The 14,464-nt window shown below is 46.3% G+C and overlaps 1 long non-coding RNA gene across 2 annotated transcripts; it reads left to right on the top strand.

The window, feature by feature from the left end:
• Nucleotides 1-268: 268 nt before the first annotated feature.
• LOC118006937 lies at nucleotides 269-13,955 on the top strand. Of its 2 annotated transcripts, none has more exons than XR_004678231.1 (4): nucleotides 269-594; nucleotides 1,070-1,166; nucleotides 1,674-1,724; nucleotides 11,915-13,955. It is a non-coding gene; the product is annotated as an uncharacterized LOC118006937 (long non-coding RNA). The 2 variants fall into 2 exon arrangements; XR_004678230.1 differs by lacking the exon at nucleotides 11,915-13,955 and adding an exon at nucleotides 4,701-11,526.
• Nucleotides 13,956-14,464: the final 509 nt, after the last annotated feature.

Below are 14,464 nucleotides of genomic sequence, written 5' to 3'. Positions count from 1 at the left end.
GGGGGTGGATTTTAGGGGCTATCCCCTGGTACCTGTTCAAACCTTTGAAGTTCCTGGTGAGACTACTTCACATTCCTAACGTCCAGGAGCGCACACAAGTCCAGAGGAAGTTTGGGCCTTGGGGCTTTCAGAAGGATGTGAGTCAAGGTAGTCAGGGAGAGTTATCTCTGAAACGGAGCAGAGCTTGGCAGTTGGTAAGAGACTTTCCAATGTGGGCCCCACTTTTTGTGAGATAGGTCAGGAAGGTGTTATTCCTATGAACAAGTGACATAAAAGGGAATTAAGGAGCAGACAAATGGGTGACTCATCCAAGGTCACACAGCAAGCGACAGAGCTCCTCTCCCCGTGCCAGGCCGTGTGTGTAGGCCCCAACCCCACAGCCTGCTCTCAGAAGGGAGACAAGGGGGCAAAAGAGGAGGGGAAGGAGGCAGAGAAGGCAGAGCGGAGGGAGGGAGGGAAGAAGTTAGAAGGGAGAGAATCAGAGTAGAAGATTGGCAAAACCCTTTCATCTAGTTGCGGGACCGAGATGGGCCTGGAACCTTCTCATTCTCCTTTTTCCTCCCGGACGCAAGAAAGTCGGCCCGGAGCTGTGAGGTAGGGAAGGGCTGCAGGGGGGTTGCTGGGCCTTTCAAAGGCCGCATGTACACAGGGAGAGAAGCAGCAGGGGCGGCCCAAGGGCCCGGGCCAGGAGGAGGGGCTGGGCCTGCCTTTGGTGCCTAGAAATCAAAGCGGCCAACTTTGGGCTTTTTCTTCCCCTCACACTGAGGCACTTTTATTGGCGAGATGAAGGGAGGCAGAGCAGGCCTACAGTCCTCGCTTAGCTTTTGGAGGTTAATGACCCAGTTAGCAGCTCTTGGCTGCGTTTCCGACATTTTGCAGACATCAAGCCCCGCGTCTCTGCCAAGTACATTCTGTTCCCTGGAGCTCATCCAATGCATCTCAGATTACTATGTAATGCGACAAAGAGGGAGAGGTGGCTGGGAGGGGCAGCGGGAGCGGGCGGGCTGAGCGGCCAGAGGGGCGAGGGAGGGGTAAGGGGATGCCACTCTAAATATAGCTGCCCTCCTAGAGATGCAGGGCCAAGGTGCTTATTACTGCACTGGAGTGATCCCCAAGGGAGGGGACAGAGGCCCTGGCGTCCAGGCAAGACCAGAAGGAATCCTGCGGTGAGCGCACCCTGGGGTGGGGTGGGGGTGAGGCTGCCAGAGCCTCCAGGGTGGGGGACGGCGAGGAGAACGCGGGAGGGGGACAAGAAGGGGGAGGAGCTAGGGAATAGGCCCCTCCCCAAAGCCCTTCCCGCAGCTCCAGAGAGGCTGCAGCCTGCGCGCTAATTATAGACGTGAATGGAAAGCGGCAGCTTGTGAATGATCGCGTTGCTCTGCTGCCTTTGGAGGCTGAGGAGCAGGTGCCGCCCTGCTAGATACAAAGTGATTCATTTAAAAGCCCTCTGTCCCGCAAGCGCACTCACCGACAGACAGGAATCCTCTAGCTCTCTCCTTCCACCGCCCAGAGAAGGATTCCACTATTGGTTTAAGAGCCCTGGATCTGGGGATCCGGACAGAGATGGGCTGGCGTTTCCCACCTCTTTCACCCAATCTTTAGAAATCTCCCCGTGGGTGCGAAGAACCCCCACGCCTTTTCAAGCTGTTGGGAAGTAGTATCTTGTTTTACAGATGGAGAAATTGAGTCTGGGACAGAAGCAAGGATGTGCCCCGGGGCACATGGTGAGTCAGGGCAGAGCTGTTTGCCTTACCAGGTGGGAACCTAAAGCAGGTTTCACTTCCGTGACATTAATTTCCGGGCATGGATCTTTGGCGTACAAGCATCCCCTTCACTATCCTGGTTCAGCTCCCCACCCCTTCTGCCCCCCACTCCACCCACCGCCACCGGGAAAACTTGCTAATGCTAGCTGATTCTCATTGGGAGGTTTAAGTTCCCAGCCTGGAAACTGGGTGAAGTGAAAACGATGCCCATTTTCCTGTCAGTTATGTGTGAGTCAATCCGATGTGCCCTCCATCAGCATAATCCTGTCATGAGGAACTCCAGAGGAGGCAAAACCCAGCCTTTTCTTCCTCCTCAGCATCTCACATGCACCTAGCACTCAGTTAGCCACGTGCTCTCATGAACATCACCACCTAATCCAGGCCACACGAGCACCGCAAAAAGTCTTATAGCCATTTCACCGAGGGGTGGGAGGGCGGAGGCGACTTGCTCCCAGTCATCTGCTTCTGAGTAGCCAGCTTGAGACCTGAACCCAGGACTCCCACCCCCACCCTGCGCCGTGCCCAGTTCGGACTCCGTGGTCTGCAAGGGGGGCAGGGATCCACCTCGTCCTAAAGACAGGTTGCTCCAAGAAGCCTGCTTCTCTCCAGCCTGGCTGCTGGCCTTCTCTCCCCATAGGCTCCCATGCCCCTTCCTCCATCCCAGGCCACAGTATACAGCTAGGCAGGAACAGCTGCCGTCTTTGGCACCAGAAGTCTCCACACCCTGCACTGCTCTAGACTGCAAATAACAAAGCCAGTCACATTCACCTGCTGGACCTATCCACATTCTCCTCACCTTTGCTGACCACTCTGGGCTTAGCTCTTTCCCTGTGTCTCCCCAGTCCCCTCAAGATCTCTACCAGGGAGCATCAAGTACTATGCTGAAAAAAGAAGGAATAGATGTGAAGGATATTTTAATTGTTTTTGATTTGCCTCTTTGAAGCTGGGAGTGTATCTGAGTCTTTGTAAGTCCCCATCCGACCCGACATACACAGGATGCAGCCCACTGCACTGAGCATAGCAGACACACAGGAATGTTGAAAAATCATGAAACTTTCACATGGCTGAGGAAATGTGCATATACTGAGGCTGGCCATTGTCACATCTATCTGACAACACAGATGAGTGGTCAGAATCTGCACTTTGCATGTACAAGATGAGGCTGTGCCCTGATCAGTCGTGCGAGATTGGCAAGTTGATTAATCCCTCCAGGTCTCCATTTTCTCATCTGCAAAATGGGTATAATTATACCTCACAGAGGCAATACTAAGTGGTATTGGCAGTGCTGGGCCAGGAAAGGGGGGGAATGTTCATATGTGAATGGTGGTCTCAGGAAAGGAGGGGAATGTTCATATGTGAATGGTGGTCTCTATGGTCACTACCTAGTTTGGAATCCAAATTCAGCTATGGGGACTTGGGTAAGTTTTTTAACCTCCACATGCTTCAACTTTTTCACGTATAAGGTGAGGATACTAAGAATACCTATCTTATAGTGTTGTGTGAATTAAATGAGTTAATAGGTATAGAGGGCTAAAAATAGTGCCTGGCACAGAGTAAGTGCTCAGTACAGATGACTACTGGGTTTGTTTGTTTTTTAATTAAATGAGAATTGAATGGTGTAATGTGTGCAAAGTTCCTAGCATAATGCCTAGCAGAGGGTCAGCACTCAGTAAATAACTTATTTCCTCATCTGTGGAATGGGATTAGGATAGTTTCTTTTACACAGGGTTGTTCTGAGGATTATTTTAGATAAATGTAGATGGACACTCTTTGTAAAACTATATAGGACATGTTTGATTATTAACTTTAATGTTGGGGTGTTGATTCAATTGGGGTGTATTAACTGTGCCTGGTCCTGTTTGAGATACAGAGATCAATAGTATCTATGCTGTCAAGGTGTGGCTAGGTAGGTAAGGCCTAGGCTGGATATACAAATAACTATAGAACACCGGGCAGAGCATGATGGGTGCCCTGATTAGCTCATAAACCAAATGCCAGGAGGCATCAGAGAAGGGGAGGCAGAGACCCCGAGGTGGGGAGAGGAACTCTAAAGTGACTACAGCAAGATGAACAAAGCCTGGGAGAATGAGTAGGATATGGACAAGTGGAGACAGAGGTGAGAGCTTCCTGGTGAAGGGTATCAATCAGAAGGGGGAAGACTCCAAAGCAGACCTGGAAAGGGCATGTGGGAGAACCACACCCATGCCAGCATTCCGAGAACATGGCCCAGGAGGTCAGCGAGGAGGCCAGGCAGTGGAGTCCCAGGGGCCCTGTGATCCTCACTGACGACATGGAGGGCAGATGTGCTGAGGATGGTCTCGGAATGGTGATTCATGGTCAGACTGCCAAATCTCATATAGTGGAAGTGGAGTTTCTCCAGAGCCAGAACCGAGTGGCAGACACTGGGGATTTCCACAGCTCCTTCACCAGCACCTCTCAGTTTCCATCATTGCATATTTACCTTTGTGTTCTGCTCTTTACTTATATTGATATGTAAGCTAAAGAAGAGATGGGAATGGGAGTCTTGTCTTTTCTTCCTTGTCCCTAGGGCCTGCCAGGTTGACTGCATTTAGTAGCAGCTCAATAAAGACTCACTGAGCAAGTGAGTGCCTCCTTGATCCGAAAGCCAAAAAGACCACCAGAGTGGCCTAGAAGTGGTCAAAGGGGCCTCCAAGAAGGTTTTTCCTACCTTTAACTTCAGCAAAACAGGTGGCCCCAGGGTGACAGAGTTTAAAATTCACTAAACACAAGTGCAGAACTTGTTTCATGATCCTTCAAATATATCTATTTTTAGAAAATAAAACCAGAAAGAATTGGGAAGAAAGGTAAAAGAAGAAACCTGGGGTAGAAATAAAATTCCACCTATAACTCTCCATCTCTTATTTAGTTACCTTACTTAGCCATCTTCTGTTTTCCATTCTCTCCTTCTAAAAAAAGGAAAAAGGAAAGAAAGGAAGAAAGAGGGAGAGAAGAAAAGAAGTTACCCAAGAAAGCGATGAATGTGGGCAACTGGCCTTGTCTTCTGAAACCCTCCATGACCTCGGTCCCTTCCCAGCTCAAGTTGGGGAGCAGAAAAGAAATCCAACTGGTTTCAGTTGTTAAGGATTTGGGACAAGCAGCTAGCTGATAGAGGCTTTGCCTACTCTCCTATCCTCACCTTCTTTAAAATAGCAATGCCATTGCCTTTCTTCATCTCCCTTGGGTAGACCATTTGCTCCTGTGTTTCTTGATCAGAGGCACAGAATGCTGGACATGGAACAAACAGAACCTAGAGGGAATTGAAATAACACAACTCTTTTGTGTTATAAATTAGAAAATCAAGGAAAAAGAGACAGGAAATGAATTGTCCAAGGTCTCCCAGCTCATTTGTCATGGAGAACAGGACCCAAGTCTTCTGATTTCAAGTTTAGTGCTCTTTCCAAACTCCATGACACCCCCTCTAAGGGAGCAACATTCATATTATAACATCTAACCTTCCCATCTCCCTGAGAAGAGGGTAGCTTTGAGAGAAGCAGACCTGGGTTTGAATCCCACAGCTACTGTACACTAGCTATGTAACCAGAGGCAAGAAGCCAGACCTTTTACCGTAGCAATAGCCATCACTGCAAGCACCTACTTTGTGCCAAGCTCAGAAAAGTTAAGAAACTGGTCCAAGATGGTATAAGTGGTAGACCCAGAGTTTGAACCCAGTCTGTCATATTCTAAATCCCATAATTTTCCACTGTAGCATCCTGTTTCTCTATACCGCAGCTTCCTCATCTACAAAATATGGGATTACTTTTAAGAATAAATGAGATAAAAAGAACCTAGCTCAGTACTTGACATGCAGTAGGTGCTCTACTCTTATTTGGAACATCGCATTCTGAATATTGTTATGCCCCAGGTCTCACGATTTTTATGATATTGCTTAAAAAATGGTAGCAATTATCAGTCATCATCACCATACTCAACAGCCCCTACCTTCCCAGCCTTAGCTTTCCCCTGATGTGTCCTTTCAAGGCGTTGTGTTCCAGACATGGAAGATTTAAGCAGAACAGGTAAGGCAGGATAGAAACTAAATCTGCCTGTCTGTGCTGGAATGCTGAGCAGACAGCTCAGGTCTGGCAGCAGTAGCTACATCCACTCATAGGCTAGGGGAACATAAGGCAACAGGATATCCAGGTGCAGAGCCTGACAGATTTTCCTACCTAGGGGCCGCAGTCCAGGGATTGAGAGTGAGCAATGCCTAAGGCAGAGAAACCATGGCTTCAGAAAGTCCAAATCACAGGAGTCCAAGCTACCAGTTCTGGCAAAAGCCAAATGAGACTTTAGCTAGGAGGGAATAAAGCTGGGTAGGAAGATCACCAGAAAAAGAACATAAAAACCAGGATTAAAGCAAAATCCAGTTGAAAGGAATAGAGATTAAAATCGACCTAGCCCTTCCGAACATGACAGATGAGTCTTTTTTTTCTCCCCGGATTATAAAAATAAATAACCCTGCAATTCTCCTGGCCATAAATTTTAGATACATCTGCTTAGAGCGAAGGCACCAAAACATTCATGGGAAGGATACCCACCAAATTCAGAATAGTGTTTTCCTCCTTAGAAAATAGGAGGGAAAGAAGGCAGGAGGAAGAGGAAATAGAAGGTGGGAGCTTTAACTATGTGCGTTACATTTAATTTCTTTGAACAAAAAAATAAATATGGCAAAATGATCAGCATCTGTTTTCTGAGGGTGAGTACATGACTTCTGTTACATCTTTTCTGTATGATTACATATTTAATAATTTAAAACATAAATATATTTTAAAATTAAGTGTGTAACATTAACATGTGACCATTTCAGAAAATCTGGGGATTTTATGAATCATAACATAGTAAGATAATGAATTTTTAGTGTTATGATGTTAGCTATTTAAAAGTCACAATGTGATATTTCTCAGGTACAACAGGTCTCACTCCAGTGAGAATTCATATAAGACCACTGTGGTAGATTTACATACTGACGTCCATATATGCGTGTTAGGAGGAAGATTTCAGGATTCTTCCCATCATACTATCTGGCCAACCATTCCAGAAATGCCCAACTCTTAACTCCTAACCTGGCTGGATAGAAAGTCCCATTTTAAGATAAGAATTAAGATCTTATACTCTCATACAGAAAGAAAATCTAAAAGGCTTCTGAATAATCAAAGCTAACATTACAGATTTCACAGACTAAAATTCATGGATGGAAACCCAGCAAGGATAAAGAGCAGAACACCACCATCAACCACTGGATCTAATTGACACTTACAGAATATTCTGCCCAACAAGAGCAGAATTCACATTCTTTTCAAGGGCACATGGAACATTCACCAAGATAGACCATATCCTGGGTCATAAACCTTATGGATGTCTCCCATGAAGCAGAGACCTTCAGACCCTCACTCAGAAAAAAGTCTCATTTTACATAAAATTGATAGATCATCTGGAGTCTCTGACCATAGCACAGCAGAAGAGAAAGCAGAATTGCTTCACAATAGGCAATCCTCATCCGTAATACCTGGCTGCCAAACCATTTGGGAGGAGAAAAAATAGCTATAAAATAGAGACTCGAGGGCCCAAAGCAAGCAGTCTGGAGCCATCTAGTTCAGATGCAAAGCGTGACAAGCCCAGGAACGCCCAGAAACAAAGCACTCTGCACTAGGATACTTAATGGTTTAGTAGAAAGAGCATGGGAGTCAGCTGATGAGGGTTTGGGCATGGCCCTGCCACTAACCCGCAAGAGGCTGTGGGCCTGTCTCTTTCACTTCTTCTTTCTGGGAACTAGCTTCCTCTTGGGCAAAACGGAGTCACTAGAACCTACGACTAGACCTCCAAGATGATTTCCACTTCTACCTCTCCGTGGCTATTTTTGTGTTCATTCTAATTCCCCTGGGTCTTCAAGGAAAGGATGAATAATTCTTGGTAATTTTTGTGTTTGAAGTCAGGGGACAGTGTGAGACGTCAGAGGTCAGATTTGCTTACACAGACTAGCTTATTCTACCCCTACTCCCCCCACCAATCCTGGGTCTGCTCAGAAGTCTCCCGAAGGGTTCCACGAGGACATATTTACAAACAGCTTCCAAAAAGCAGTAAAATGGCAAAACAAGCCTTGCAAGAGAAATTCTGTATACCAGACAATTTAATTCTGAACAATAGACCACATGAGGGTGTATAAATAACTAATTACGCTGGACAACATGAACAGCTTTTTTGGATGATTGCAAAATTGGGGAGGAAGGAAATGTGATGGGTATTTATATATTTGGGCTTCAGTCAAAGATTTCATATTCACTCTTAAGCAATTTGACTTACAAAATTAGCTCAGACTAGAACACGGTCAAACGACTCAAAATTGGCAGAGTCTGCTCTCAAAGGAGGATGGCTTGTGCCCAAGCATCCAGGGGACTGGAATGGATGGCTGGGTGTGTCCTCTAGTCTCCGCAGGATATTCGGTTAGAGGTGCCTTGGTCTCCATAATGACCTAGAGAAGTAGAAACTGCTTGGGGGCATTTGGAGAAAGTGTTTTGATGCAAAGTCAAGCTCATCTTGTTATCACACAAGCACATATGCCTGGGTACCCGATTCCACATTTTCCCTGAGTCCCTACTGTGTGATTGGTACAATGCCAAATCTTGGAGATGCAGAGACGAGATCTCTGTAAGAGGCATGGGATACCTTGCTCATCACTGTATATCTGGTACTGATCTCTGACTCTGGAACCTACCTACTAGGTATGCCTACACAGTCAGTGTGCAGAGATACTTGTTGGATAAATGAATTGTTGAATGAAATGAGTAACACACAGTCCTTACCCAGACAGAATCCTCAGTCTATTGTGAAGGACAGAAAACTGTGTAGTTCTCGCTAACACAGAGCAGGTGTCAATGCATGTGGTCTCCGAGGTGCCAAGGGCTCTGTGAACACAGAAGAGAGACAGCAGTCAATTCTGACCTTAGGGATTGGCAAAGCTCTTTCATTCCTGCTGCAAGGCCCTCACATACCCATTTTTCCATTGCTCTTCTCTGCCTACATTCTATTTATCTTCCTAACATCACTTCCAGAGAAGCCTTCCCTGACTTCACAGATGCTAAGTAATACTCCCTCTCTTTTGCATCATTCTGCCTCAGGACAGCAAGTTCTTTTTCTTCAAAATGCATAGAACAACTCATTATTTATATTTATATGTGTGTTTATTTGTGTGAAGTCTACTTGTGCAAGACTAACAGCAACAGTGTGTGTGTTGTTCATGGGTATCTCACCAACACCTAGTACAGTGCCTAATGCCCAGAGGTGCAGAGGACATTTTTTAAGTTGTTCATGGGATACACACAGAACTCTCTACAAAGGATGTAGAATTTGACCAGGCCCTTGAAAAGGGTGCTGACAAAGAGAAATGTAGGAGAGGAGAGTTCTGGACAGATGGAACAGCATAACCAGAAGCAAGGGAGAGGAAAGTTATAGACAGGAGACACTGACGTGGTCACAAGGAGCAGACCAGTGTTTGCTACAAATGGCCGGCTAAAGAACAGCAGTGGGAACCATCAGTGGTTTTTGAGGAAGAGAAATAAAATGACCAGGGCTGGAACTTACAAAAGTGGCTCAAGAAGCTCTACAAAGGACTGACCAATGAAAAGAGAAACTGGAGAGAAAGAGATAATTAGGAGGCTGCTAGTGATCCATGAAAAACGTGAAGGCAGTCTGACTGGGACAGCCCTAGCAGGAATGAAAAGATCAAAGACACGGTGGTAGGTGAGCGAATGGAATTTTATGTGTGGAGAAAGAGAAGGAGAACTCATCCATAACCCGCAAGTTCCCACCCGGAGAGTGGGGGCGGGGTGGGAGGGCGTTGTGAGCAGAGATTGCACACACAGCAAAGCAGGGAAGAGTGTGGGAGTGAATGAACTAAGAGAACTGCATGTGGACCTCTGGAGTCTGAGGGGTTGAGGAGCCATTAATGGTAACTAGCAGGCAGAAAGCAGGAGACCAGGACTAAGATGTGGATTAGGGCCACACCTGCCCAGAGTATGGACTGGAGTTGGTGAGCCTTAGATGAGAACGCCCTGGGACGCATCCTATTTCCTGCACAAAGTCTCAGCCTGAGCCTCAGACAATGACCCCAGAAGAGGGGTTCCAGAATCCTCCAGGATGCTCGCACCCTGGTTCTGCCTTCTTTCCTGGATACTGGACAGCAGAGGCACACCCTGCTAGTCATTCAATTGTTGGCACACATTGCTCTTGGATCCTGGAAAATAGCCTTTCTACTTGGAAGATCTTCTTGACACTCTCTCCTTCCGCTGTGCTCTAACAACTAGTGCCTACAGCCTGAGCTTACCCTGCCTTAACTCTTTCCCATCTTAACACTCCAAGTAGCCAAAGCTGAGTTCCTCCTGGCCACATTGCACCCTGTGTCCTCATCAAGGATATGAAGGACTTGGGAAAGAAACAAAAACACACACAGAGCTAGAAAAAAATTCTCCTGATGGTAGAAAACTTAGCTTTGACTGACAGCAAGATTACACCCCTAAGTGCTTCCAAACTTAAGTAATAAGGAAAATCAGCCAAGTGCCAGACTCGTGTGAAGAAATTTCTCAAGGTGAAGAGTACCACATGGGTAGTTGGTCATGACAGTTGACAGAGAGAACATTGTTTCTCACCAGTCATCCAGAGTCAGGCATGGAGAGGGGTGAGGCCAGACTGATGCAGACATGCTCGGCTCTCAAGGAGTTTTTTCCTTGAAGGAGAAAGCCAAAGGCAGGATGAGAACTCTACCAGCTGCTTCCTTCAGGAGGCCTGCTGTGACAGAAGTAGTCCCTCACAGATCCGCTAAGAATGGAGCTTTTAAAATTACTACTGACAAGGACACAGGGTCAGAAATTTCTAGAATTACCTTCCACTTGAGTCAAAGAAGCACACGGGAGAAGGGAGTTCCACTATCAGATGTGAGTGATTTTGAACCCTAGCCCACACTCTGACCCTCTGGAGATACCTTTGGAGATAAAGGGGAATCCTGCCTAGTGACTGAGGATTGACACAAGGCATTTGTTCTTTTTAACACCCCAAAGTGTTTAGCTTGAGCCTTTTGGCAGGAGCAAGAATATTAATGCAAGGTGAATAGCCCTGGGACAGGACCACAGCACCCTCCTCCACCTCTCTAAACGAGGCCTTCCATTGTGTTTCAATTTCAAAATTATATATCTTGTCTTTGGTATGGATATTTTTTCCTTACCACCAGAGGCAGCAAACTTGGATGAGAAAAGGTCAGAGTTCAAAACCCTGCTCTTCCGACCTCTTGGTTTTCCTGGGTCTCAGTTTCATCAGGTGTCCAAACGAGGGGATGATCCTTGCTTGAGCATTCTCAGGTTGTTATGAGGAGTAGGTCATATGTGCATATAGGAAAAGGCTTTGTGCTCTTAAGCTCTGCACGCACCAGAGATAAGAATCATGCACTGACTAAACCCATTTTAGGTAGATTTTCTTCTACCTCAACTTCTGCTCTGTTTTCCCTGAGGGTCATGAATGTGTTAAGAGGCTGTCATTGGCCATCTTGGGCTTCCTTCTCTCTGCCTGTGTCAACAGTGGAGGTATGGAGCACAAGGCTGGTGAGCACCTCCAGTCTGCGAGAGCAACTTGCACCGCTTATGTTAGAGCGCATAAGATAGGGGAGGAAAGCAGACTTCTTCCCACCCTTGGTACTCCTTAACAAAGCGCAGCCAAGCTGATCTGAGAAAACTGGATCAACCAAACTTGCCTTGAATGTTTTCAAAATAAGAGAGTTCATCCTGATGGATGGGAACTTGGGGCCAGATCATCTCGGGTTTCAACCTCAGTGGGCCACTCCCTGGCTGGGTGACCCCAACAAGGTCACCTAACTTATCAATATAATGTGCCTAATAACACCAACCTATGCAAAGAACTCTCAATGTTAAATCCAATGAATAACTGTGAAAGTGTCTGTCACATAGTAAGTCCCTTGACATGGGTTTCCTTCCTTCCTCATAGGGACAGAGAGGAGAAGTAATAATAATAATAGTAATAGCAGCAACTGTTTATACAGCATTTGTGATATAGAAGGGGCTGTTCTTGGAGCTTTAATTATATTGGCTCATTTAGCCTTCACAACAACTGTTTTTATCTTCACGTCATAGGTGGGTGAGCTGAAGCTCGGTACAATTAAGGACCTACCCAATGTCACGTAGCTCACGGAGCGGATTCGGGATATGATGTAGGCAGCCTGCCACTTGACGCATTGCGCTTACCCACCACACTTTAGTGCTTCCCGTGATTGTGGATATTAATCCACAAGGGTCCCTTCAACTTTGTTCTGAGATTTGATGCCTAGGCTTTTATCCTTTTATTAATATGGAATCGCTTTCTAGAAAATAGATATTCTAATAAGTTGTTTTTAATATCGCAAACATGCTTTCCTGTCATTTGTAATGAGTCAGCTTCTGACAAGCTTGTTAATTGAATGTTATTTTTTTCTCCACCTAAACTACCTTTGCAAAGTTCACATACAGTTTTTTATGGTTTAAGAGCATCATATATGTAAACTGAAGTATGTTTATTAAGGTTAGAATTAACAGTGATTGATTTGATTTCACTGATGGGATAATTGGGGAAATGAACAGGTAACTGGGTATTTACAGAAGAAGGTCAGGAGCGGTTCCTGGGAGGGGCCAGTCAGTCAGAGCCATTCCAGGAGCCTTTGCCCAGCCTTTCCTCCCCCAAAACCACCCCACTGTGGGGCAGGGAAGAAAAGCACCGTGTGCACACTTCCTTATGGCTGGTTCATTCTTCTTACGGAAGCCACACTCTGGTCTGCTCTACCCTGACTCCTCCCAAGGCACTGTTGTCTGCAGGATGAAACCAAACCTCAGCAAGGTGTCAAGGGTCCTCCACCCTGGTCTGGCTCCAGACCACTTCTGCCCCCCCCTTCAGACTCTGCTCTCCCCTAATCACTCCCTCCCTGGGGCCTTTGCACAGGCCAGTCCCTTCCCCTTTCACTCTGCCAGTGTGTTAGCAAGTTTTCAAGGCCGTTCAAACCACACCTTCCCCACCTGTATGCCCCAGATAGCCCCCAATTCAGAATTAATCTTTTTTTGCTTGAGTTTCCCACTGTGTAGAATTATACTATTTTAGAACTGAGCACTGATCATCTTGTGTGTGTGTGTGTGTGTGTGTGTCTGTTCCTTTCACCAAGAGTGAGCCCCTATTTGGCAGGGTGAAGATGACATTCATCTGGGAACACCCCCACAGTCCATCAACAATTCCTGGTGAGAACAAGCTTTCAATAAATTTAGGGGCGCCTGCGTGGCTCAGTTGTTAAGCGTCTGCCTTCAGCTCAGGTCATGGTCCCTGGGGCCCTGGGATCAAGCCCCGCGTCGGGGTCCCTGCTTGGCGGGGAACCTGCTTCTCCCTCTCCCACTCTCCCTGCTTGTGTTCCCTCTCTCGCTGTGTCTCTCTCTGTCAAATACATAAAAATCTTAAAAAAAAAAAATTGAGCTTTGAACTTGAATTGAGCTTCAAACATAGCAGAGTGGAATCATTTCAGGACTGTGCTTTGAGGGGAAAGCCCACCCCAAAAGCTAAACCAGCCAATGAACTTTTCCTGCAGTTCCTATAAGACAGCACAAGCCATCAGTCTCTGAGAGCCAGAGGGGAAAATCAGCTTTAAGCATCTGGAGATTCACTTAACTAAAGGCATCATTCCACCAGAAAGTGTGATTGTGATTTCTCTTACTATCCAGAGTATGAATAAGAATCATTATAGTGATAAATTAGTGGCAGGAGCCATTGATTTTTAGAAAGGAGAATTAATAATGCATCATGGAATTGTAGTTATAGACTCTCAGGCATCTTTTGCATACTCCTTGATAATAAAAATTTACTCGATAGCACTTTATAGTTGGTACGTCAACGTGACTTCATTCTCATACCAACACAGAAAAGCTGGACTCATCACCAATTTACAGAACAGAAAACTGAGGACCAGGCAGTCAAAGAGACAAAATATTATTTAGTGCTAGAGTCGGGTTTCAGACTCAGGACCCCTGCCTATATCCTGGGTTTTCTTCTCCCGGGCACTGTGCTATAGACTGAATGTCTGGGTCATGTGTTGGAACCTAATTCACACTGTGATGGTATTTGAAAGTGAGTCTTTGGGAGGTGATTAGGTCATGAGAGTGAAGCCCTCATGAATAGGATTAGTGCCTTTATGGAGGGGAAAAAAAAAAAAAGGCCACGGAAAGATCCCTCATGTCTTCTGCCATGTGAGGATGTAGCTCTCTGCAAACCAGGAAGTGAGCCCTCATCAGACAAAAAGGAACTGCCAGTGACTTGATCTTGGACTTCCCAGTCTCCGGAGCTGTGAGAAATAAATGCATGTCGTCTAACCACTCAGTCCATGGTCTGTTTGTTACAGCAGCCTGAACCGCCTAAGACACACCGCCCAGGGTCTCAGGAACCTCCTCAGGATAAGGTTTTCAGATGAGCAGCTTCCTCTCCAGGCCCCCAGGGTCCCCGTGGAAGGCTTGTCTGTGTTCGTATCACCCCAGCCACAGTGGGTGAACTACAAGCTAGGTCCCTCAGCTGTGGAATTGCTCACTCCAGAGTATTTCAGTATCCGGAATACTCCAGAGTGTTTCGGTGTTCTCTGGTGACATTTCAGAGACTTACCTTCAATTTTTCTTTTTATC

Source organism: Mirounga leonina, unplaced genomic scaffold, assembly GCF_011800145.1.
Source record: "Mirounga leonina isolate KUSES-001 unplaced genomic scaffold, KU_Mleo_1.0 Mir_115, whole genome shotgun sequence".
In the NCBI taxonomy this organism is placed as follows: Eukaryota; Metazoa; Chordata; class Mammalia; order Carnivora; family Phocidae; genus Mirounga; species Mirounga leonina.
The sequence above is the reverse complement of the archived record's forward strand: the minus strand, read 5'-3'. Positions and strand labels throughout refer to the sequence as shown.